The following is a 22981-nucleotide window of genomic DNA, read 5'->3' as shown; positions in this document are numbered from 1 at the left end:
ACCATAGGATTCCTAGCTTTTGACCTGCCCTCCTGGCCACAGTATTAATATGCCTAGTCCAGTTCAGTTTCTGATCAATGGTAACCCCAAGGATGTTGATTGTGGGGTATTCAGCGATGCTAATGGCATTGAATGTCATGGGGAGGTGGTTAGATTCTCTCTTGTTGGAGATTGTCATTGCCTGGCACTTGTGCAGCAAAAATATTACTTGCCACTCATCAAAGTCTGAATTTTGTTCGGGTCTTTCTGAAAGCAGACACTAAGTGTTTAATTATCTGAGCACTTGAGAATAGAACTAAATGTTGTGCAATCATCATCAAATATCTCCATTTCTGCCCTTATGATGGAAGGAAGGTCATTGATGAAGTAGCTAAAGATGGCTGGGCTTAACATATTACTTTGTGGAACTCCTGCAGTCATGGCCTGGGGCTAAGATGATTGATCTCCAATAAGCACAACTACTTGCTTTGTGCTAGGAATGCTTCCAGCCAGTGGAAAGTTTCCCCCTTAATGCCCATTGACTTTGATTTTACTCGGGCTCCCCAATGCCATATTTTGTCTCAATGACAGTTCTGTCACACTAACTTCTGGAATTCAGCTCCTTTGCCCATGTTTGGACCAAGGAGGTAATGAGGACTGAAGCCAAGTAATCCTGACAACCAAAAGTGAGCATTTCTGTTCACATATTTCTTAAATTGCTGAGTGTTTCCAGCTTTCTGTGTTCACTGTCACAAAGAATGTTGTTTATTATATTGGACAATGTCATTTTGGTGCTATTGGAAGCACGAAATTCAGATTTGAAGGAATATAAATGTGGAGTTATGGTGAGAAATTGCACAAAGCTTCAAAGCAACAACACATTTAACAATTTTTAGAGAAGAGGTAGGTTGGAAATGGGATGGGAGTTAGAAAGAACAGAGTAAGAGTTTTTTTTAAGGGGATAATGGCAATTTTTGGAAAGGGGAACCATTTACACTAAGAGAAAAGGAACACAAGAGAGAAACAAATATGGTTAAGATCCAGCACAGGAAAGCTGAAGCTGTGGAAGCATTAGAAAGGATGCCCTGTCTCAATTTAGGTGACTAGGCAGCCTCAGGTAAGGCTAGGGAAGGTGCGGTCTGTCTCCTGATCAACACCTCCTGGTGCCTAGATGTAGCAACACTGGTGAGTTTCTGCTCCCCGGACCTAAAATACCCAACGGTAAAATGGCGCCCCTACTACCTTCCACGGGAGTTCAGCTCCGTTAACCCGACAGCAGTTAACATCCCACCTCATGCGGACACGAAAATTGCACTGGATGAAATATACACCACCACAAATTGCCTTGAAATGAAACATCCCACGGCCTTGGTCATCGTGGCCAGGGACTTCAATCAGGCCAAGCTCAAGAGCGTACTACCATGTTACCACCAAAACGTCACCTGTTCCACCAGAGGCCCAAACATCCTGGGCCACTGCTACACAAACATCAAACATGCCTACCGCTCTATTGCCCACCCACACTTTGGCAAATCTGACCACAAGTTCCTGCTCCCAGCAAAAACTGAAGCGGGAGAATCCGTCAAAGAAAGTCGTGCAATGTTGGTCTGAGGAATTGGATGATCTCCAACAAGACTGCTTAGAGACAGTGGACTGGTCAGTATTTAAAACTCTGTGACCAGCCTGAATGAGTACGTCACTACAGTAACTGACTTCATTCGTAAGTGTGTAAAAGACTGTGTCAAAGAAGCAAATCCGCATGCTTCCCAACTGGAAACTCTGGATGAACAGGGATATCCACTACTTGCTGAAGTCTAGCTCTGAGGCGTTCAAGCCGGGAGACCCTGACCTATAGAAGAAAACCAGATATGATCCAAGGAGATCCATCAAAAATGCCAAAAGACTATACCTGACCAAGCTCGAAGTCCCAGGCTAGCCACATGGACCGTGCCGACTATGGCAAGGTCTGCAAGACATAACGGGCTACAATGAAAATCGCTTATTGTCACGAGTAGGCTTCAATGAAGTTACTGTGAAAAGCCCCTAGTCGCCACATTCCGGCGCCTGTCCGGGGAGGCTGGTACGGGAATCGAACCGTGCTGCTGGCCTGCTTGGTCTGCTTTAAAAGCCAGCGATTTAGCCGAGTGAGCTAAACCAGATGAAGGCATGTAAAATCATCAGCGACAACGCACCCCTCCCTGATGAGCTCATCGCATTCTATTCCCGCTTTGAGCAAGATGTCAGCGAGAACATGCCCTCCACCCTGGAAACCTCGGATGAACTTGTATCTGAGGTCACCATTGCAGATGTCAGAGCAGCCTTCTTGAAAGATCAACCCGTGGGAAGCCACTGGCCCGGATGAGCACTCAGGTCTTGCTAGCGGGGGTATTCGCAGACATCTTCAACCTCGCTTTACAACAATCTGAGGTCCCGAGGGCAGCACGGTAGCACAGTGGTTAGCACAATTGCTTTACAGCTCCGGGGTCCTGGGCTCGATTCCCGGCTTGGGTCATTGTACGGAGTCTGCACGTTCTCCCCGTTTCTGCGTGGGTTCCCTCCGGGTACTCTGGTTTCTTCCCACAGTCCAAAGATGGCCGGTTAGGTGGATTGGCCATGATAAATTGCCCTTAGTGTCCAAAAAAGGTTAAATGGGGTTACTGGGATAGGGTGGAGGTGAGGGCTTAAGTAGGGTGCTCTTTCCAAGAGCCAATGCAGATTCGATGGGCTGAATGGCCTTCTGCACTGTAAATTCTACGATTTTGTCTGCTTCAAGAAGACAACCATCATCCTTGTACCAAAGAAAATCCAAGCAGCGTGCCTTAATGACTATCGTCCAGCGGCTCTGACATCCATCATTGTGAAGTGCTTCTAAAGGTTAGTCATGGCACGAATCAACTCCAGCCACTCAGATTGCCTTGATCTATTGCAGTTCGCCTACTGCTGCAACAGGTCCACAGCAGATGCCATCTTAATGGCCCTGCAGTCAATACTGGAACACCTCGATAACAAAGTCACCTATGTCAGACTCCTATTTATTGACTACAGCTCAGCCTTCACCACCATTATTCCAACAAAATTCATCTCCAAACTCTTGTGACATGGAGCCTCGAATCCTCCCTCTGCGACTTGATCCTGAACTTCCTAATCCACAGACCACAATCAGTAAGGATAGGCAACAACACCTCCTCCACGATCATCCTCAACACTGGTGCCCCACAAGGCTGTGTCCTCAGCCCCCTACTATACTCTTGATACACCCATGACTGTGTGGCTAAATTCCTCTCCAACTCAATATTCAAATTTGCTGATGACACCACCGTAATGGGTTGAATTTCAAACAATGACGAGACAGAGTACAGGAACAAGATAGAGAATCTGGTGAACTGGTCAGGCGACAATAATCTCTCCCTCAATGTCAACAAAACGAAGGACCATAAGACATAGGAGCAGAATTAAGCTACTCGGCCCATCGAGTCTGCTCCGCCATTCAACTGAGGATGTGAAGCAAGGGTTAATAGCTAGAAAGAGCCAGAATGACCGGGATACATTAGTGGAAAATCACAAGTAGAGGAATGTGTTATTGAAGCCATTGAAGGAGAATGAACTTGCTCAGATAAGGGAGTTGATATTTGAAGTCGCGAGCCGACTCATGACTATAAGCCGAACAGCCTTGAGAAACAAGGAGAATGGCCGGATGACAGGATATGAAATGTGGGAGCCGCTTGCAACTATAGCTAACACCTGCTAATTAAGCTAAGACTGCTACATACTCATGTGCCAATAGATAACCTCAAAGTCTGTAAAATCATGTACTGGAACTATTGCAATAAAAAATCTATGCTTTGTAATGGGGGCAAGCTCAAGTGAATGTAAGAGACAGCCCCTTAAAAAAACATATAAAAAAGGGATGTTTTGAGCAATATTTTGGCACTCTCCGAGGTGGTTCTCCGGAATACCTAGAGGGCTGCCCCGATCGCAATAAAGAATATTCGGAAGTACGAACGTGTTCGAGACTGTTTCCTCCAGACTGAGAGACAAGTGAATTAGAGACGCATTCACATTTTGGTAGCAGCGGTGGGATTTCAAAGAGTCTCCGCTGGGACTGGCGGCATAAGTGACTGATCGAGTTCGGGAGCGAAGGAGGAATTGGGCCACCACTGAGAGTAAAATTTTTGCCACTTTGGTATTCCCCTCCGCTGTACCGTCCGCGATTCGGCCCCGCTGCCAGCGCTCAGGGACGCTCCTACGAAATCAAGGTCAGTCCGGCGAACCCGTTTAAAGGAGGGAGTGTGACCCCTACAGTTATAGTCACAGGCACAGTCAGGGACTAGTGTCTTAAGGGAGTGAGTGTGACCCCTACAGTTATAGTCACAGGCACAGTCAGGGACTAGTGCATTAAGGGAGGGTGTGTAGCCCCTACAGTTATAGCTACAGAAGAGGTTTGGGCATCATCATGATCCGTGCCTTTGTCTAAAAGTGCCCCCGTGATAAGAGGCTTTAGAAGGGTGCGTGATCAACCCTAAGGTAACAACATAACAAGGACGTGATAACCTTGTAGTTAGATAGGCTTGCAGGCATGGATGAACCTGCCTGAATTGGGCAACGGAACAGGATAACTCCGTTTAAATTCATGATTGAATAAAGTGGTCCAGGACTATTTCGCCAAATAAACAATAATCGCAAGGATCATTAACTGCCAATAGTGTTAGAGATGGGTAATACGTTAGATACAACCTCTGATAGTGGAAGCGCGCTTCAAACCTTGTGTGAACAATATCCGGAATATTCCAAGCAACTGAGACAATTGTCAGGAGAATTGCATAAAAATTTAGGAGAAGAAAAATGGCCACTGGGGGGGAAAACTAATGCATTAAAATTGGGTATAAAATTGACAGAGAAAGGAATAGTTAAAACAGCCAAGGTCTTAAAAAAAAAGGAATGCGCATATGGGAAAAGAACCAAGTCATTAGGCTATCCGCCTTGAATCTGTATATTAATCCATATGAGTTTAAGCTTAAGTGGGATAAGGTGCTGTCAGGGACTGCAGAGTTCCCAAATCTTATCTCCCAGAATTCTGACATAATAAACTGCTTTGTTACTGATACTCAGGCCTTCGTGTGAATATTTTCACCCCTAACATTTAGTGTAAGTCTGGAAGGATTTGCTGAGCTGGACGCCGCTCGAGCCGGTGGACAAGGCGAGTAGTCAAACCTTTGACCGCCAAAAATTAGAGTCACTCAGCAAGGCGGACAGACGGTGAGGTAACATCCAAGAAATCTGGTATCAAGGCCAAATGAGTAAAAAAGTCAGTTTAAAATTTGTTTTAGGTTTTTGAAGAGCAAAATACTCTGACAAAAAAAAACAATGATCAAAGATGGGTGTGATTTCTGTGGAACTGATAAAAATGGTGAGATACACAGAAGTAAAGATAAGACAAATAAAGTTAGAAGCACAAATGGCATAAATTAAACCTTCACACCATTTGGAAGACAGGCTGGTTTAAAGGAATTGAGCACTAACTCCTTTAAGCGTAGCAATAAAGCGAGTAAAGATACGGCAGTACAGATTGTGCAATCTAGCAAAAGACATCACAAAACTGCCAACAATTACGGCTAATTGCTGTCCCGGAATGACTCAAGGAGAAAAAAAAAATCAAATTAAGTGAAGTCCAAAAGATCAGAAAGGGGCTAAAACACTCAATTTGTTTTGTTCAGGAATATCTGAGGATGAATAATCCTCCCCTCCCAAAACAAAAAAATGGGGAGGAAAATCAATACAAGATTACGGTTAGAAACTTAAGAATGAATACATGTCGAGAATAACTTCAGATCGTTTCAAGCCGTCCAGATACATTCGGCAGTAATTCAACTAATTTGAAATAAAAGAAAAATAAACATCCAGTAATGTCTCTTTCCAAAAACCGATTAAATAACAAACATTGAAAATTGAAAGAAAGGATGGATAATGTCGGAGGTCACATAGTGGATGGAGATGGCATCATGCCAAGTTCTCCACCACTTTTGATTCTGTACAAAAATTTAACCATTTTAGCAAGCAGGTCATCTGCACAAAGACATATACGTCTCTAAGAATAGCTAATGCTTCTAAAAGTAATCAGTGGAAATTGACTTAAATGGAATGACACAGATAAAGTTTTTGAAGGAGAATGAAAAATGTTGTTCAATATTTTAATTGAGCTCCATTTTAGAGAAAGAGTGAGAGGGTTAGAGAGTGAGAGAGCCAGAGACAGAGAGAGGGACTGATAGAGACAGCGAAAGTTGAGAGAGCAAAAGAGAGCGAGTCAGGGAGAGACAGAGACGGGGAGGGGTAGTTAGATAAAGAGAAAGAGCGACAAGAGTTCCAGAGACAGACCGACAGAGAGAGAGAGAGTTTTAGGCATCTAAACTTTGTTCTGAACTATTCACTGTCTCTGTATTCATGTTTCATTTTCAGATTTTGACTTTTAAAAGTTTTGTTACGAGCTGTGATTATTTGAAAGCTTCAATTTGTCTACGCATTGTCTTTAAAGATTATAGTTTGAGTACAGTTAACAATTTTTTCTTTTCAAACGCTATCATTGGCATTTACAGGGTAATTTTGATACACAAGGAATTTTAATCAGGGTGCAAAATCACGTATGTAAGAATAAGAAAATATTAGTTTTATGGTGTTCAGTGGAGGTTAGGATAATTGAAATACATATGACAAGTTGCAATGCATATGACAAATTGCAATGCATATGACAAATATGATCAAGCCGGTGTTTCATTAGTTCAGGGTTTAAACTTCCCTGACACAAATAATCATCAGTAGGGTGAAACTAACCTGTTTTAATTATGAGTTTGCAGAATTAAGTATAAACAACAGATGGGTAGACGAAATACGTCCATGATCAGTCAGAGATTCAATAACATATGGTGCTCGCTGAAAGACTTGATAACGGGAATTTGGCAGCACTCCAACTTTTACTCCCAGTCCATTTGAGTGAAAAATATAAAAAAACGTTTTGAGACGCGAATGGCATCATTCCAATTTATCCACCCTTTATACGCCCCTTTTTGTCTCTGCAAGAAAATTAACCCTTTCAACAAGCTTTTGTGTGCAATCCAGAAGATGTCTTGACACTCCCATGCTGGGTTTGCCTGTGAGCTCTGATAAAGTAATAGAATAGAATAGAATAGAACAGTACAGCACAGAACAGGCCCTTCGGCCCTCGATGTTGTGCCGAGCAATGATCACCCTACTCAAACCCACGAATCCACCCTATACCTGTAACCCAACAACCCCCCCCCCCCCCCCCCCCCCCCCCCTTAACCTTACTTTTAGGACACTACGGGCAATTTAGCATGGCCAATCCACCTAACCCGCATATCTTTGGACTGTGGGAGGAAACTGGAGCACCCGGAGGAAACCCACGCACACACGGGGAGGACGTGCAGACTCCGCACAGACAGTGACCCAGCCGGGAACTGAACCTGGGACCCTGGAGCTGTGAAGCATTTATGCTAACCACCATGCTACCGTGCTGAACAGTCCACACAGCTGAAGATGCATTTTAATTGGAACTTACAAATCTTAAGTTTTGAATTGTCACCCTCTTAACGACCCAGACCTGACCATGTTCACAGATGGAAGTGCTTCCATCGGTGAAAGGGGGGAGCGGTTATCAGGATATGCTATAGTCAACCAGGGTGGGGAGACAGTAGAATCAGCAGCATTTGAAACTGGGGAGACAGTAGAATCAGCAGCATTTGAAACTCCATTCTTGGCCCAACAAGCAGAATTGTTCGCACTAATACGCGCATGCGCACTAGGAGCAGGCTAAAAAGTAAATATTTATACAGACTCCAGATATGCCTTTGGAGTCGTACATGATTTTGGACAATTATGGAAGAACAGAGGATTCTTAACATCCGCTGGCACCCCAATTTCCCATCAGCAGCTAGTGACCCAGTTACTCCAAGCTCTTATGCTCCCAGAAAAGGTAGCAGTGATAAAGTGTACTGCCCATACGAAAGGAAAAACTCCAGTAGATGAAGGAAATAGGAAGGCTGACCACCAAGCAAAAGAAGCCTCCTATTCAAAGGAAACGGTAGTGCCTAAAATGATGAGCCAGACTAAAAGCTCAAAAGACAAGTCTCCCTCTGAAAAACCTATGCCGACCATTACTGACGTAATCCAGCTACAGGAGGACGCTCCTGCTAGCGATAAAAAGTTATGGGAAGAATTGGGATGTACATAAGACATAGGAGTGGAAGTAAGGCCATTCGGCCCATCGAGTCCACTCCGCCATTCAATCATGGCTGATGGGCATTTCAACTCCACCTACCAGCATTCTCCCCGTAGCCCTTAATTCCTCGCGACATCAAGAATTTATCTATCTCTGCCTTGAAGCCATTTAGCGTCCCGGCCTCCACTGCACTCCGCGGCAATGAATTCCACAGGCCCACCACTCTCTGGCTGAAGAAATGTCTCCGCATTTCTGTTCTGAATTTACCCCCTCTAATTCTAAGGCTGTGCCCACGGGTCCTCGTCTCCTCGCCTAACGGAAACAGTTTCTTTGCGTCCACCCTTTCTAAGCCATGTATTATCTTGTAAGTTTCAATTAGATCTCCCCTTAACCTTCTAAACTCCAATTAATACAATCCCAGGATCCTCAGCCTTTCCTCATATGTTAGACCCGCCATTCCAGGGATCATCCATGTGAATCTCCGCTGGACACGCTCCAGTGCCAGTATGTCCTTCCTGAGATGTGGGGCCCAAAACTGGACACAGTACTCCAAATGGGGCCTAACCAGAGCCTTATAAAGGCTCAGTAGCACATCGCTGCTTTTATATTCCAACCCTCTTGAGATAAATGACAACATTGCATTCGCTTTCTTAATCACGGATTCAACCTGCATGTTTACCTTTAGGGAATCCTCGACTAGCACTCCCAGATCCCTTTGTACTTTGGCATTATGAATTTTCTCACCGTTTAGAAAGTAGTCTATGCTTGGATTCTTTTTTCCAAAGTGCAAGACCTCACATTTTCTCACGTTGAATTGCATCAGCCATTTCCTGCGCCACTCTCCCAAACTGTCTAGATCCTTCTGCAACCTCCCCACTTCCTCAGCACTACCTGCCTGACCACCTAACTTCGTATCATCGGCAAACTTCACTAGAATGCCCCAGTCCCTTCATCCAGATCATTAATATATATGGTGAACAGCTGCGGCCCCAACACTGAACCCTGTGGGACACCGCTGGTCACTGGCTGCCATTCCGAAAAAGAACCTTTTATCCCAACTCTCTGCCTTCTGTCAGACAGCCAATCCTCAACCCATGCCAGTAGCTCACCTTGAACACCATGGGCCCTCACCTTACTCAGCAGCCTCCTGTGTGGCACCTTATCAAAGGCCTTTTGGAAATCCAGATAGACCACATCCACTGGGTTTCCCTGGTCTAACCTACTTGTCACTTCCTCAAAGAATTCTAACAGGTTCGTCAGGCACGACCTCCCCTTACTAAATCCATGTTGACATGTTCTAATCCGACCCTGCTCTTCCAAGAATTTAGAAATCTCATCCTTAACGATCGATTCTAGAATTTTACCAACAACCGAGGTTAGGCTAATTGGCCTATAATTTTCCATCTTTTGTCTTGATCCTTTCTTGAACAAGGGGGTTACAACAGCGATCTTCCAATCGTCCGGGACTTTCCCTGACTCCAGTGATTTTTGAAAGATCTCAACCAACGCTTCCGCTATTTCTTCAGCCACCTCCCTCAGAACTCTAGTATGTAGCCCATCGGGACCAGGAGATTTGTCAATTTTAAGACCTTTTAGCTTTTTTAGCACCATCTCTTTTGTAATGGCAACCATACTCAACTCAGCCACCTGACCCTTTATAATTTTTGGGATATTACTCATGTCTTCCACTGTGAAGACAGACGCAAAGTACTTATTAAGTTCTCCAGCCATTTCCTCGTCTCCCATCACTAGCCTTCCAGAATCAGTTTGAATTGGCCCAATGTCTACTTTGGCCTGTCGTTTGTTTCTTATGTATTGAAAGAAACTTTTACTATCATTTCTTATATTACTGGCTAGCCTGCCTTCATATTTGATCCTCTCCTTCCTTATTTGTCTCTTTGTTAACCTCTGTTTTTGTAGCCTTCCCAATCTTCTGATTTCCCAGTGCTTTTGGCCACTTTATAGGATCTCTCTTTTTCTTTGATACATTTCCTGACCTCCTTTGTCAGCCATGGCTGTCTAATCCCTCCCCGGATAATCTTTCTTTTCTTGGGGATGAACCTCTGTACAGTGTCCTCAATTATGCATATAAACTCCTGCCATTTTTGCTCTACTGTCTTCCCCACTAGGGTCTGCTTCCAGTCGATTTTCGCCAGTTCCTCTCTCATGCCCTCGTAATTACCTTTATTTAACTGTAACACCATTACATCCGATTTTGCCTTCTCTCTTTCAAACTGCAGACTGAACTCAACCATATTATGATCGCTGCTTCCTAAGTGTTCCCTTACTTTAAGATCTTTTATAAAGTCTGGTTCATTACATAGCACTAGGTCCAGAATAGCCTGCTCCCTTGTGGGCTCCATGACAAGCTGTTCCAAAAAGCCATCTTGTAAGCATTCCATGAATTCCTTTTCTTTGGATCCACTGGCTACGTTATTTACCCAATCCACCTGCATATTGAAGTCCCCCATAATCACCGTGACCTTGCCTTTCTGACATGCCTTTTCTATTTCCCGGTACATGTTGCGTCCCTGGTCCTGACCACTGTTAGGAGGTCTGTACATAACTCCCATTATGGTTTTTTTGCCTTTGTGGTTCCTCAATTCTACCCACACAGACTCCACATCATCCGACCCTATGTCGTTTAGTGCCATAGATTTAATTTTGTTCTTAACTAACAAGGCAACCCCACCCCCTCGGCCCACCTCCCTGTCTTTTCGATAGGTTGTATATCCTTGGATGTTTAACTGCCAGTCCTGAACCCCCTGCAGCCATGTCTCTGTGATGCCTACCACATCATAATCATTCACGATGATCTGTGCCATTAGTTCGTCTACTTTGTTACAAATGCTACGAGCATTCAGGTAAAGTGCCTTAATGCTAACTTTCTTATCATTACAGATATTGGAAGTCCTAAGATGTCCAAAGTTATCCTTCCTTTTTGTTGAATTCCTAGTCTGCCTCAAGCTTAATCCACCTGCCTACATGTTATCACCCTGCGTATCTTGCCATTTAACTCCATGCTCCCTGTCGCTTTCACTTTCCCTTACCCCCAACTCAGAAGTTTAAAGTCCTACTGACCACCCTATTTATCCTCTTCGCTAGAACACTGGTTCCAGATCGGTTCAGGTGGAGACAGTCCCAACGGTACAGATCCTCCCGGTTCCAAAACTGATGCCAATGTCCCATGAAGTGGAATCCCTCTTTCCCACACCAATCCCTTAGCCACGTGTTTACTTCCCTAATTTTCTTATCCCTATGCCAATTGGCACGTGGCTCGGGCAGTAATCCGGAGATTATGACCCTTGAGGACCTGTATTTCAATTTTCTTCCTAGTGCTTGATAGTCCCCGAACAGGTCCTCCACCCTAGCTTTACCTATGTTGTTAGTCCCAACATGGACCACAACAACTGGATCCTCCCCCTCCCGCTCCAATATCCTTTCAAGCCGGTCAGAGATGTCCCGCACCCTGGCACCGGGCAGGCAACACACCATGCGAGACTCCCGATCCGGCTTGCATAGGATACTATCTGTCCCCCTAATTATAGAATCCCCTATAACAACTACTTGTCTTTTTACTCCCCCCTCTTGAATGGCCTTCTGCACCATGGTACCGTGGTCAGCTGGCTCATCCTGTCCAGAGCCCTTTTCCTCATCCATACAGGGAGCAAGAGTCATATGATAAAGAAAGTAAGCTGTGGGTCACCTAGCAGGGCAGACATATATGCCCGATGCTTTGGCAGCCTGGGTGGCCGAATGTGTACACTTTGCAACTCACTGTGGTGCTCGCGCTACAGGTGATATATTGTTAAAAACCTGGTGGCATCCCAGACTGCAGGAGATAGCCCAACGAATTAGCAATCGCTGCTTGATATGTCAGCAGTATAACCCTGGGAAGGCTGTCCCCTCCGAGCAGGGGAAAACACCATTGCCCAAGGGTCCCTTTGAGACCCTGCAACTGGACTACATTGAGTTGGAAAGATGCCAGTGTTACAAGCATGTATTGGTAATTGTTGATGTGTTTAGTAGAGGCCTATCCTACTGTAGATAATAAGGCTTCAACTGTAGTAAAAGTTCTTATGCGTGAAATTGTACCAAGATTTGGAATTCCCTATCGTTTAAGCTCTGATAATGGACCTCACTTTGTGGGACAGATCAATAAAGAATTCTGCACTCAACTGGGAATTAAACAGCAGTTACACTGCGCCTACAGACCCCAGGCAGCTGGAATAGTGGAACGAGCTAACCAGACTCTGAAAACCAAACTTGCTAAGCTACAAGCAGAGACCGGAGCCACCTGGCTCAAACTTTTACCTGTTGCACTTTTCCAGATCAGAACCACCCCTGCGGGAGAGACCCGATTGAGCCTCGCTGAAATCTTGTACGGAAGACCCCTTCGCATCCCCTGGGACTGTCATACATCCCGAGACATTCAGTTCCACCACATGACTACAGAAATGGCTAATTGTATAATAGCCCTCACTAAAATCTTAAAGAGTCTCCACTTACAAGTACGTGCCGCACAAGAGGAAGTGCCACCCTTGGTCAGCTCTGATATTGTGCAATCAGGTGATCATGTGATGATCCGCAATTGGACACGGAAGGGGTTGGAACCGCGTTGGGAAGGACCGTTCCAAGTTTTCCTAACCACCCCCACGGCAGTCAAAGTTGAAGGACGCAATGCGTGGATTCACACCCACCACTGTAAGCTACTGAAGTTTTCGTGATTATTAACTCTCGTTTTAAGTTTTAGGTACATACGACCTTACTCGGACTAGGAGCAGGACCCCACGATGAAGCTGCTCTTTTTACTAGTGATCCTCGCCAGCGCCATCCAGTTTACATTCACTAGCGACCGGCGATGTAGACCCGGCGGACGAATTCTGCACCTTTGTCGTGAGGACACCTTTAGCTGCGCCAACAGCACCACTGATGAGACCTTGTGGACGGCGACCCCGGGAGATACCTGCATCTCCATTATTCATCAAGACGAGCAGAAGCCTCGGTTCCTGATTACCCGCGGATCCCTGACCTGCGATCGCTACGCTTGCCGGTGGGACTACCAGTGTAGAGGGGAGAGCAAGCCACGAGTTCCTGAATGTAAGACTATCCATACTCACCCGCCTACCAGGAGGAAGCGGGCAACACACCATGTGACTGCGAATTCATTCCTGTTTATGTCTTATAACTTATGCAAAGAAATTGAATGTCTCCTCTTGTTGGGTATGTACGCATGTTCCCAGCCATGCCCATGGGGGTATTCCTTTGGTCCCTCTTTCCTATTTGATCGAGGTCACAGAATGGGCTCTGCGGCGTAATCGCACCGATCCTGATAATGATACACAAGATATAAAAGATTGGCGATCGGCCGGGTTTGATATGAACAGGTTTCAAGGATGGTGGTGGCCGAAATTTACTGTAACCTGTCAGCCGCCCTACCTGATCCTCCCCAAGTATACTAAATTTCCAAAAGGCAGTATATGTTTTAAAAAGTATCATGCCAATGGGACCCACCCGGTAGGTACCAGCCAATGTACCCAGACCTTGATTTGGCAACCACCCATAACTAATCTTACACAAAAAGGCTTGTTCACCTTTAATTGGTCAGCAATAGAAAACTATACTAGTTGCGGCCCTTGGAGGGGGGAGCCGACTAGAATCATGGGGACGGATGCCAAGGGGAACTTGACCTCGTACAATGATACCTATTTTATATGCGGACATAAAGCATATCCCTGGTTGCCGGAAAATTGGTCGGGTTCTTGCTACATGGGCTTTGTAGTCCCTGCATTCACCCATTATACGATCTATCCAAACATCCCCATGCCCGAACCACTAGGTCCCTTGTGCCTTGGGAGGTGATAGCTACTGTCCTTTGGCCGCAGTTTGGCAGTATTAGATCTCTCCAAAAAGTCACCAAGCTCCGGGATATATTGGAGCAGGTGGCTAATGATACCGCGGAAGGACTCAGTGAGCTCAGCGCAGAGTTAATAGCTGTTCGGACAGTTGCCTTACAGAGCCGCATGGCTCTAGACTACCTCCTCGCCAATGAGGGAGGTATGTGTGCTGTAGTGGGTTCTGAGTGCTGTACTTATATCCCTGATAGCTCTGAGAATATTACTCACCTAGTGGACCACATTAGGGATGGGGTAAAGAGACTCCGCCAGTCCTCCTCGGAAGACTGGTGGGGATGGCTGTGGTCTAGTTCCTGGACCACCTATCTGTTTCATGGATTTATTATCTTTATCGTTATTTGCCTTTTGCTGTGTATCATTGTAACCTGTGTTAAATGCTTTTGTAATCGTTTAGGCACCTGTGATGCCACAGATGCTGCAGCGGCTTTCCCAGTTAGACAAGCAGGACATAGTAGGTGCCGAAAATGTGTATGAGGACGTAGGACCAAAGGATGATTTCCCGGAGGAATTCCTCAGACTCTCAAGGATAAGCCCCTTTCAGAGGGAGACTGCTGTGTGATCATGGAATGATCAAAGGGGGGAATGAGGATGTGAAGCAAGGGTTAATAGCTAGAAAGAGCCAGAATGACCGGGATACATTAGTGGAAAATCACAAGTAGAGGAATGTGTTATTGAAGCCATTGAAGGAGAATGAACTTGCTCAGATAAGGGAGTTGATATTTGAAGTCGTGAGCCGACTCATGACTATAAGCCGAACAGCCTTGAGAAACAAGGAGAATGGCCGGATGACAGGATATGAAATGTGGGAGCCGCTTGCAACTATAGCTAACACCTGCTAATTAAGCTAAGACTGCTACATACTCATGTGCCAATAGATAACCTCAAAGTCTGTAAAATCATGTACTGGAACTATTGCAATAAAAAATCTATGCTTTGTAATGGGGGCAAGCTCAAGTGAATGTAAGAGACAGCCCCTTAAAAAAACATATAAAAAAGGGATGTTTTGAGCAATATTTTGGCACTCTCCGAGGTGGTTCTCCGGAATACCTAGATGGCTGCCCCAATTGCAATAAATAATATTCTGAAGTACAAACGTGTTCGAGGCTGTTTCCTCCGGACTGAGAGACAAGTGAATTAGAGACGCATTCACACAATCATGGCTGGTATTTTCTCATTTCCATTCTCCTGCCTTCTACCCACAACCCCTGATCCCCTTATTAATCAAGAACCTGTCTATCTCTGTCTTAAAGACACTCAATGATTTGCCCTCCACAGCCTTCTGCGGCAAAGAGTTCTACAGATTCACCACCCTCTGGTTGAAGAAATTCCTCCTCATCTGTTTTAAAGGATCGTCCCTTTAGTCTCAGATGGTGTCTTCTGGTTCTAGTTTTTCCTACAAGTGGAAACATCCTCTCCACGTCCACTCTATCCAGGCCTTGCAGTATCTTGTAAGTTTCAATAAGATCCCCCCCTCATCCTTCTAAACTCCAATGAGTACAGACCAGAATCCTCAACCGTTCCTCATATGAGAAGTTCTTCATTCTAGGGATCATTCTTGTGAACCTCCTCAGGACCCTTTCCAAGGCCAGCACATCCTTCCTTAGATACGGGGCCCAAAACTGCTCACAGTACTCCAAATGGGGTCTGACCAGAGCCTTATGATGCCTCAGAATTACATCCTTGGTCTTGTATTCTAGCCCTCTTGACATGAATGCTACCATTACATTTGCCTTCTTAACTGCCGACTGAACCTGCACGTTAACCTTAAGAGAATCATGAACAATGACTCCCAAGTCTCTTTGTGTTTCTGATTTCCTCAGCATTTCCCCATTTAGAGAATAGTCTATGCCTAAATTCCTCCTTCCAAAGCGCATAACCTCACACTTTTCCACATTGTATTTCATTTGCCACTTCATTGCCCACTCTCCTAGCCTGTCCAAATCCTTCTGCAGCCCTCTTGCTTCCTCAATACTACCTGTCACCCTACAGATCTTTGTATCATCTTCTTAACAACCGTGCCTTCTGTTCCTTCTTCCAGATCATTCACTTATATTGTGAAAAGTTGTGGTCCCAGTACAGACCTCTGAGGCACACCACTAGTCACCAGCTGCCATTCTGAAAAAGACCTCCCCACTCTCTGCCTTCTGCCAGTCAGCCAATCCTCTATCCATGCCAGGATCTTACCCTTAACACCATGGGCTTTTAACTTATTTAACAGTCTCCTATGCGGCACCTTGTTTACTTCTGGAAATCTAAATAAATCACGTCTACTGGTTCTCCTTTGTCCAACTTCCTTGTTATCTCCTCAAAGAACTCTAACAGATTTGTCAGACATGACCTCCCTTTGACAAAGTCATGCTGACTCAGTCCTATTTTATCATGCACTTCCAAGTACTTCGCAATCTCATCTTTAATAAGACTCTAAAATCTTACCAATGACCAAAGTCAGGCTAAACGGCCTATAATTTTCCGTCTTCTGCCTCCCTCCCTTCTTAAACAGTGGTGTTACATTCGCCACTTTCCAGTCCTCTGGGACCCATCCTGCCTCCAGTGAATCCTGAAAGATCACCACCAATGCTTCCACAATTTCCTCAGCTATCTCTTTTAGGATCCTGGGGTGTAGTCCATCCGGTCCATCAGACCTTTCAGTTTCCCCAGAACCTTCTCCTCGATAATGATCACTGCACTCACTTCTGCCCCCTGGTTCTGCTGGTGCTCTGGCATCCCATTGGTGTCTTTCACCATGAAAGCTGATGCAAAGTAACTATTCAGTTCACCTGCCATTTCTTCGTTTCCTATTATTACTTCTCCAGCCACATTTTCCAGCGGTCCAATGTCTATTTTTGCCTCTCTCTTACCTTTTATATATATTGAATAAAACTCTTATCTTCCTTTATGTTACCAGCTAGCTTGCACTCATACTTCATCTTCTCCCCCCCCTATTGCTTTTTTAGTTGTCCTCTGCTCGCTTTTAAAGGCTTCCCAATCCTCTGGTATCCCACTAATCCTCACCATTTTATGCTTTTTCTTTAGTTTTTATGCTGTCCTTGACATCCCTCATCAGCCATGGATGCCTTGTCCTCCCCTTAGAATGTTTCCTCCTCCTTTGAATGAATTTTTGTTGTGCCTCCCTAATAACCCCCCAAAACTCCGGCTATTTCCGTTCCACTGTCTTTTCCCTGCTAGGCTCCTTTTCCAATCAACCTGGCCAGCTCCTTCTTGATGTCTTTGTAGTTACCCTTATTTAATTGTAATACCGTTACATCTGATTGCAGCTTCTACCTCAAACTGCAGGGTAAATTCGATCATATTGTGGTCATTGCTCCCAAAGGGTTCCTCTAAGTTCCCTAATCAAGTCTGCCTCATTATACATCAACAAATCCAGAATTCCTGGTCCCCAGTAGGCTCTGTCACAAGCTGTTCAAATAAAAACATCTTTTAGACATTCCACATATTCCTTTTCTTGGGATCCACTACCAACCTGATTTTCCCAGTCCACCTGCATATTGAAGTCCCCCATGATTATTGTAATATTGCCTTTTTTACATGCCTTTTCTATCTCCTGATTTATTTTCTGCCCCACATCCTGACTACTGCTAGGGGGCCTGTACATAACTCCCATCAGTTATGATTCTCAACTTTACCCACAGAGATCCGGCGCCTTCTGATCCTATATCGCTCCTTACTATCGATTTAACTTCATTCCTTACTAACAATGTCCCCTTTGCCCATCTGCCTGACCTTTTGATAGGACATATATCCTTGGATATTTAGATCCCAGCCCTGATCCCCTTGCAGCCACGTCTCTGTGATGCCCACATCATTGTACCGGCCAATTTAATTGTGCGCCAGGCGCACGGAGATTGCCATCGACTTCAGGAAGCGTAGAGGAGAACATGCCCCTATCTACATCAATTGGAACGAAGTAGAAAGTGTCGAGAGCTTCAAGTTTTTAGTTGTCCAGATTACCAACAACCTGTCCTGGTCTCCCCATGTCGACACTACAGTAAAGAAAGCCCACCAACGACTCTACTTTCTCAGACTCAGGAAATTTGGCATGTCAGCTACGACTCTCACCAACGTTTACAGATGCACCATAGAAGGCATTCTTTCTGGTTGTATCACAGCTTGGTATGGTTCCTGCTCTGACCAGGACCGCAGGAAACTACAAAAGGTTGTGAACGTAGCTCAGTCCATCACGCAAACCAACCTCCCATCCATTGACTCTGTCTATAATTCCCGCTGCCTCGGAAAAGCAACCAGCATCATTAATGACCCCACCCACCCCGGACATACTCTCTTCCACCTTCTTCTGTCAGGAAAAAGATACAAAAGGTTGAGTCACCTACCAACCGAATCAAGAACAGCTTCTTCACTGCTGCCATCAGACTTTTGAATGGAACTACCTCATATTAAGTTGATCTTTTCTCTACACCCTAGCTATGACTGTAACATTACATTCTGTAGTCCCTCCTTCCTTCCCTATGTACGTTGGCTGTATAGCATGCATGAAACAATACTTTTCACTGTATACTAATACATGTGACAATAATAAATCAAAACAAAAACTAAGAAATCCATAAACTTATGCTTGCTGTTCTTTCAAAACCACCTTGTATGTCCATATCCTCCATTCACATCGCCACAACTGGCAGTCACTTTTTAAAAAAAAATGTTATTAGGGTTTTTCTTTTGATACAAAACAAAGCTGAAAGTAAACATATACAGAAACTATATACATCGGTTACAATTGATATACTTTTTAACAAGTGTCCAGCTTTGACTTGGCCTCCTAATGCCAAGTACCCCTCCCCTTCTTGCTATCTGGTGTCTCTTCTTTGTTTGTTGGTTCATCAAACTTGAATCTATTGAGGTAGCGTACCACTATGAGGGCTGGTTTAGCACACTGGGCTAAATCACTGGCTTTTAAAGCAGACCCAGGCAGGCCAGCAGCACGGTTCAATTCCTGTACCAGCCTCCCCAAACAGGCGCCGGAATGTGGCGACTAGGGGCTTTTCACAGTAACTTCCTGAAGCCTACTCGTGACAATAAGCGATTTTCATTTCATTCATTTCTATGTATGTTGTTTTGTGTAAAGTTGCTCATATTCGGTTGTTCGTATTCATAAGCATTTGGTCCGGAGGGGGTGTGCCTCCCCTTCCCTTGCGGTTGGATTGTGTGTCCCTTTGTTCCCTCCCTCCATCTTCCGCCCTATGACCCCCACCCCCCCCCCTTTCCGTTTGTGTGTGTGGTTCTTCCCCCTCCCCTTGGCTTATTGGCTGCTGGCTACAAACAGATCTTGGGACAGGTTGGTGAATGGCCTCCACATCTTGTGGAAGCCCTATTCCAACCCCGGATGGAGTAGTTGATTGTCTCCATTTCACGAAATTCCGACAGATCGGACAGGCAGTCCATAGCTTTGGGAGGTGCTGCTGATCGGCAGCCAAGTAGGATTCTTCAGCGGGTGATTTGAGAGCGAAAGGCTAGGGTGTCGGCCCTGCTCCCCATAAAGTGATCTGACTGTTCTGATACCCCGAAGACTGCCATGTTCGGGCATGGCTCCACCCTCATCCCCACGACCTTGGACTCGCTTCAAAGAACGCTGTAAAGATCCCGACAAGTCTGGGGCATGACCAGGCCATTTGGTCATGTAGTTGGCAGGGCCTCCCAACACCGTTCACATTTGTCTTCCATCTCCAGGAAGAACCTACTCATTCGGGTTTTGGTTAAGTGGGCTCTGTGTACCACTTTCAGCTGCATTAGGCTTAGCCTTGCACAAGTGGTGGAGTTGCCCATGGGCAGTGCCTTGTTCCAGAGTCCCCACCCAATTTCAAACCCTAGATCTTCCTTGATTTTTCTCTTGTCTTGTCCAGTGGAGAGCATGCCTTTCCCAGTAATCGCCCATACAGATTCCCCCCCTATCATAAAAAGTTCTCTACGTCTAGTGGGTCCTCTAATAACGATTGTTGCAGTGCCCAAGGGTTATGTTTTTGTTTCCCTACCGGAGGTTTCAACTTGCATGTCTTGGCTCACTTCCCCCCGCTCACCTGGGACTTCTCTGTCAGTGCCTCTAGTGTTGTCAGTCTGTTGTCTGTGTAGAAGTTGATTTATTATTGTCACATGTATTAGTATACAGTGAAAAGTATTGTTTCATGCAAGCTATACAGCCAACGTACATAGGGAAGGAAGGAGAGACTACAGTGTTTCCCTGTCCTGTCTCCACCTTTTGAAGGTGGCGTCCACTTTGGCTGGTGCAAACCTGTAGCTGTTGCTCCTATTATTGTCCCCTTTCTTACTCCCTTGCCCCATTTAACCTCCCCAGCTGTTCCCCCATTGGCGTTGTGTAGCTCCCTCATTGCCAGGCGCTCTCTCCTGTGCAAGAGATGCGCCGTGGCCCCCCCCCCCCTCGTTTGTATCTCTTGGCACTAACTTTTCTGCTCGTGTGGTGGCTGCCCCTCCTGGGTTCAGTTATGTGCCTACCCTTTGGCCGCTATGTGGGTTTCCCCTCTTTTCATCCTCCTCATTCTCCTCATTCTCTCTTGCACTCTCCTACCCTCGTCTCTTCCTTCCTACATTTTGGTACCCGTATTCAGAGCAAGGCTATGCAGTCCCGTGCAAAGTGTCTCTTAGGTTAATTCAGTCCCTTTGGGTAGTCTTTTTACCGCTGTCTTACCAGCCTATTTTCCTGAACAAATTTGTCCTCGTCCGCAGGGGTCGTGAAAAAAGCCTTCCTGCCCTGGAAGGTGACCTAGAGTTTAGCCAGGTACAGCATCCCAAACTTCACTTTGTTCTTGTACAGGTCTACCCCAATGTCCTGATATATCCTGATCTGGTGCCCTTCCCAGTTGCAGGTCCTTGTTTGCCAGGTCCAGCGCAGGATTCTTTCCCAGTCCTAGTACCAGTGCATTTTGGTGATTATTGCCCTCGGTTGGTCCCCGGCCTTGGGTTTCGGCCGAAGCAACCAATGGGCTCTGTCTATTTCTGGAGTGTTGGGGAAGCTGTCCCTTCCTATCAGATTTCCCAACATCTGGGCCACATAGTCCGTGGGGTCCCTGACCTCGATCCCACTATCCTTAAGTTCTGGCGCCGTGACCGGCTCACTTGTTCCTCTATTTTCCCTTTCAGACTTCCCTGTGTCATGACAACCTCGCCATTTCAATCTCTAGGGCGGTGATCCGGTCGCTCTGATCTGTTAGGCTTTTCCCAGTTCCTTGAGGATAGGGCCTCTGCGCCCACCACCTTGACCGCAGCTTGAATATTGGTCTTCATCTCTTCCCCGAGTTCCCTTCGTGCCCCGGAGAGGAACTTCTTCCATCCACCCTCCGGTGAGGGGGAGCCCAGTATGCGATTTGCCGGTCTCTCTCATTCTGTATGGCTAGCACTTGGTTGCCTCGTGCTCACACCGTCCCGACCGCTTATTTCTCCTAGTTTCTGTCGCTTTTTGCCTCTTTACAGCCTCTGGAGCTATGATTGCTCGGCATCTTCTCTTGTGCTGTTAGATAGGGTAGGGGGTTACTTTTTTCCCCGTTTTAGCTGGCTGTTTGAGTAAAAGAGCCTAATTTTGGGTTCTTAGGAGGAGAAACCTGATGTGCGACTGCACATCCCTGTCACCGGAAGACAACTGGCAATCACAACCTAGGCAACTCCCAACTTCCTATTCTCATAATCATCAACTTCTTCAGAAATCTGGCAAACAAATTATTTTACTGGAATTTATTACCTACTCCCATCATTCCTCGAGTGCTGACTGCTCAATATTACGTCCAAAAATCAGTCATTACCGTTACCGAGCTCTACACATCTCCTCCAGCATACACTGCTTGATGCCCTTCAGTCTACTTTGCCTACCAGACTATCTTGTTCAAAATCTGAATGCTTTGCTTCCCCAAGTTCTCTGAAGCTTTGAACATGATTGATCATTCCATCTGCTCCTACTGCTTCTCCTGTGTTTTCCATCTTTTGCCAATCTCATTTGGTTATACTCCTACCTGCCCCCATCAATGGGACCCACCTTTCCTCTAATGGCTTCCTGACATAATCCTAGTCGGACACCTCTGTCTTGCAACAAGGCTCTCTCCTCGATCACTTATATTCCTCATATCTGAGAAATAATATATTAATGTTGGGCCTGTACTTTGGTGGATTGGCAGTGTTGGATTGCCACTACACTCCTAGTTTCTTAACTGGAAATCCAGTCGCTCCTTTCTCGCCCGGTCTTCTGACTCAGGCTGGATGAGAATTGTCCAGCATAGTGTGTTCCTGAGGCCCTGCGTCAAAGGCTGGAGAGTCCAAAGTAAGAAAACCGTGCCCCTTGTTTTAAGCACGTGTCGCCATAAAGAAGTTTAAAGATCAAATCACTTTCAGAAGCTGGGGATAAAGTAAGTTCATAAGGTAAATGGGTAGGATTGGAGTTGGTTGGCGGGGTTGTGAGTCAGTAGGTTGGGGAGTGGTCAGTCAAGGGGAGTCCTTTGAAGTGGGGTGGGGGGTCAGGATGATCGGTACCATAGTTACTCAGGAGGTAAAGTTTTTCTAACTTTTCCTCGGTAACTATCCTGATAAGATAGCTGAAACCATCTGGAGTTTGCGATTTATATTGTACTTTTGGATGGTCTGATTGCAGGAAAATTGCCTCATGGAAGTTTGAACATCCTGGACAATTGCAGTGCCATCCTTACCTGGCGACCTCTCAGGTGACAGGATTCTTCAGCTCATCTTTGGGGGATACTCCAATTATGACGCCGCAGAACTTGCACATTATGGGCTATTACCGCCTGCAACCCCATGACCATCTGGAATACCTGCGCTCCACCAATTCTGCCCTCTTAAGCATCCCTAATTTAAATCATTCTCCTATTGT

The 22981-nt window shown here is 45.6% G+C and overlaps 1 protein-coding gene across 1 annotated transcript in view; it reads right to left on the bottom strand.

Annotated features, from left to right (window-relative positions):
• Positions 1–22981, bottom strand: part of rev1 (REV1 DNA directed polymerase) — a 209009-nt gene that overhangs the window by 71601 nt on the left and 114427 nt on the right. The gene's annotated exons all lie outside the window — the stretch shown is intronic.

Source organism: Scyliorhinus canicula, chromosome 14 (assembly GCF_902713615.1).
Source record: "Scyliorhinus canicula chromosome 14, sScyCan1.1, whole genome shotgun sequence".
Taxonomy (NCBI): Eukaryota; Metazoa; Chordata; class Chondrichthyes; order Carcharhiniformes; family Scyliorhinidae; genus Scyliorhinus; species Scyliorhinus canicula.
The sequence above is the reverse complement of the archived record's forward strand: the minus strand, read 5'-3'. Positions and strand labels throughout refer to the sequence as shown.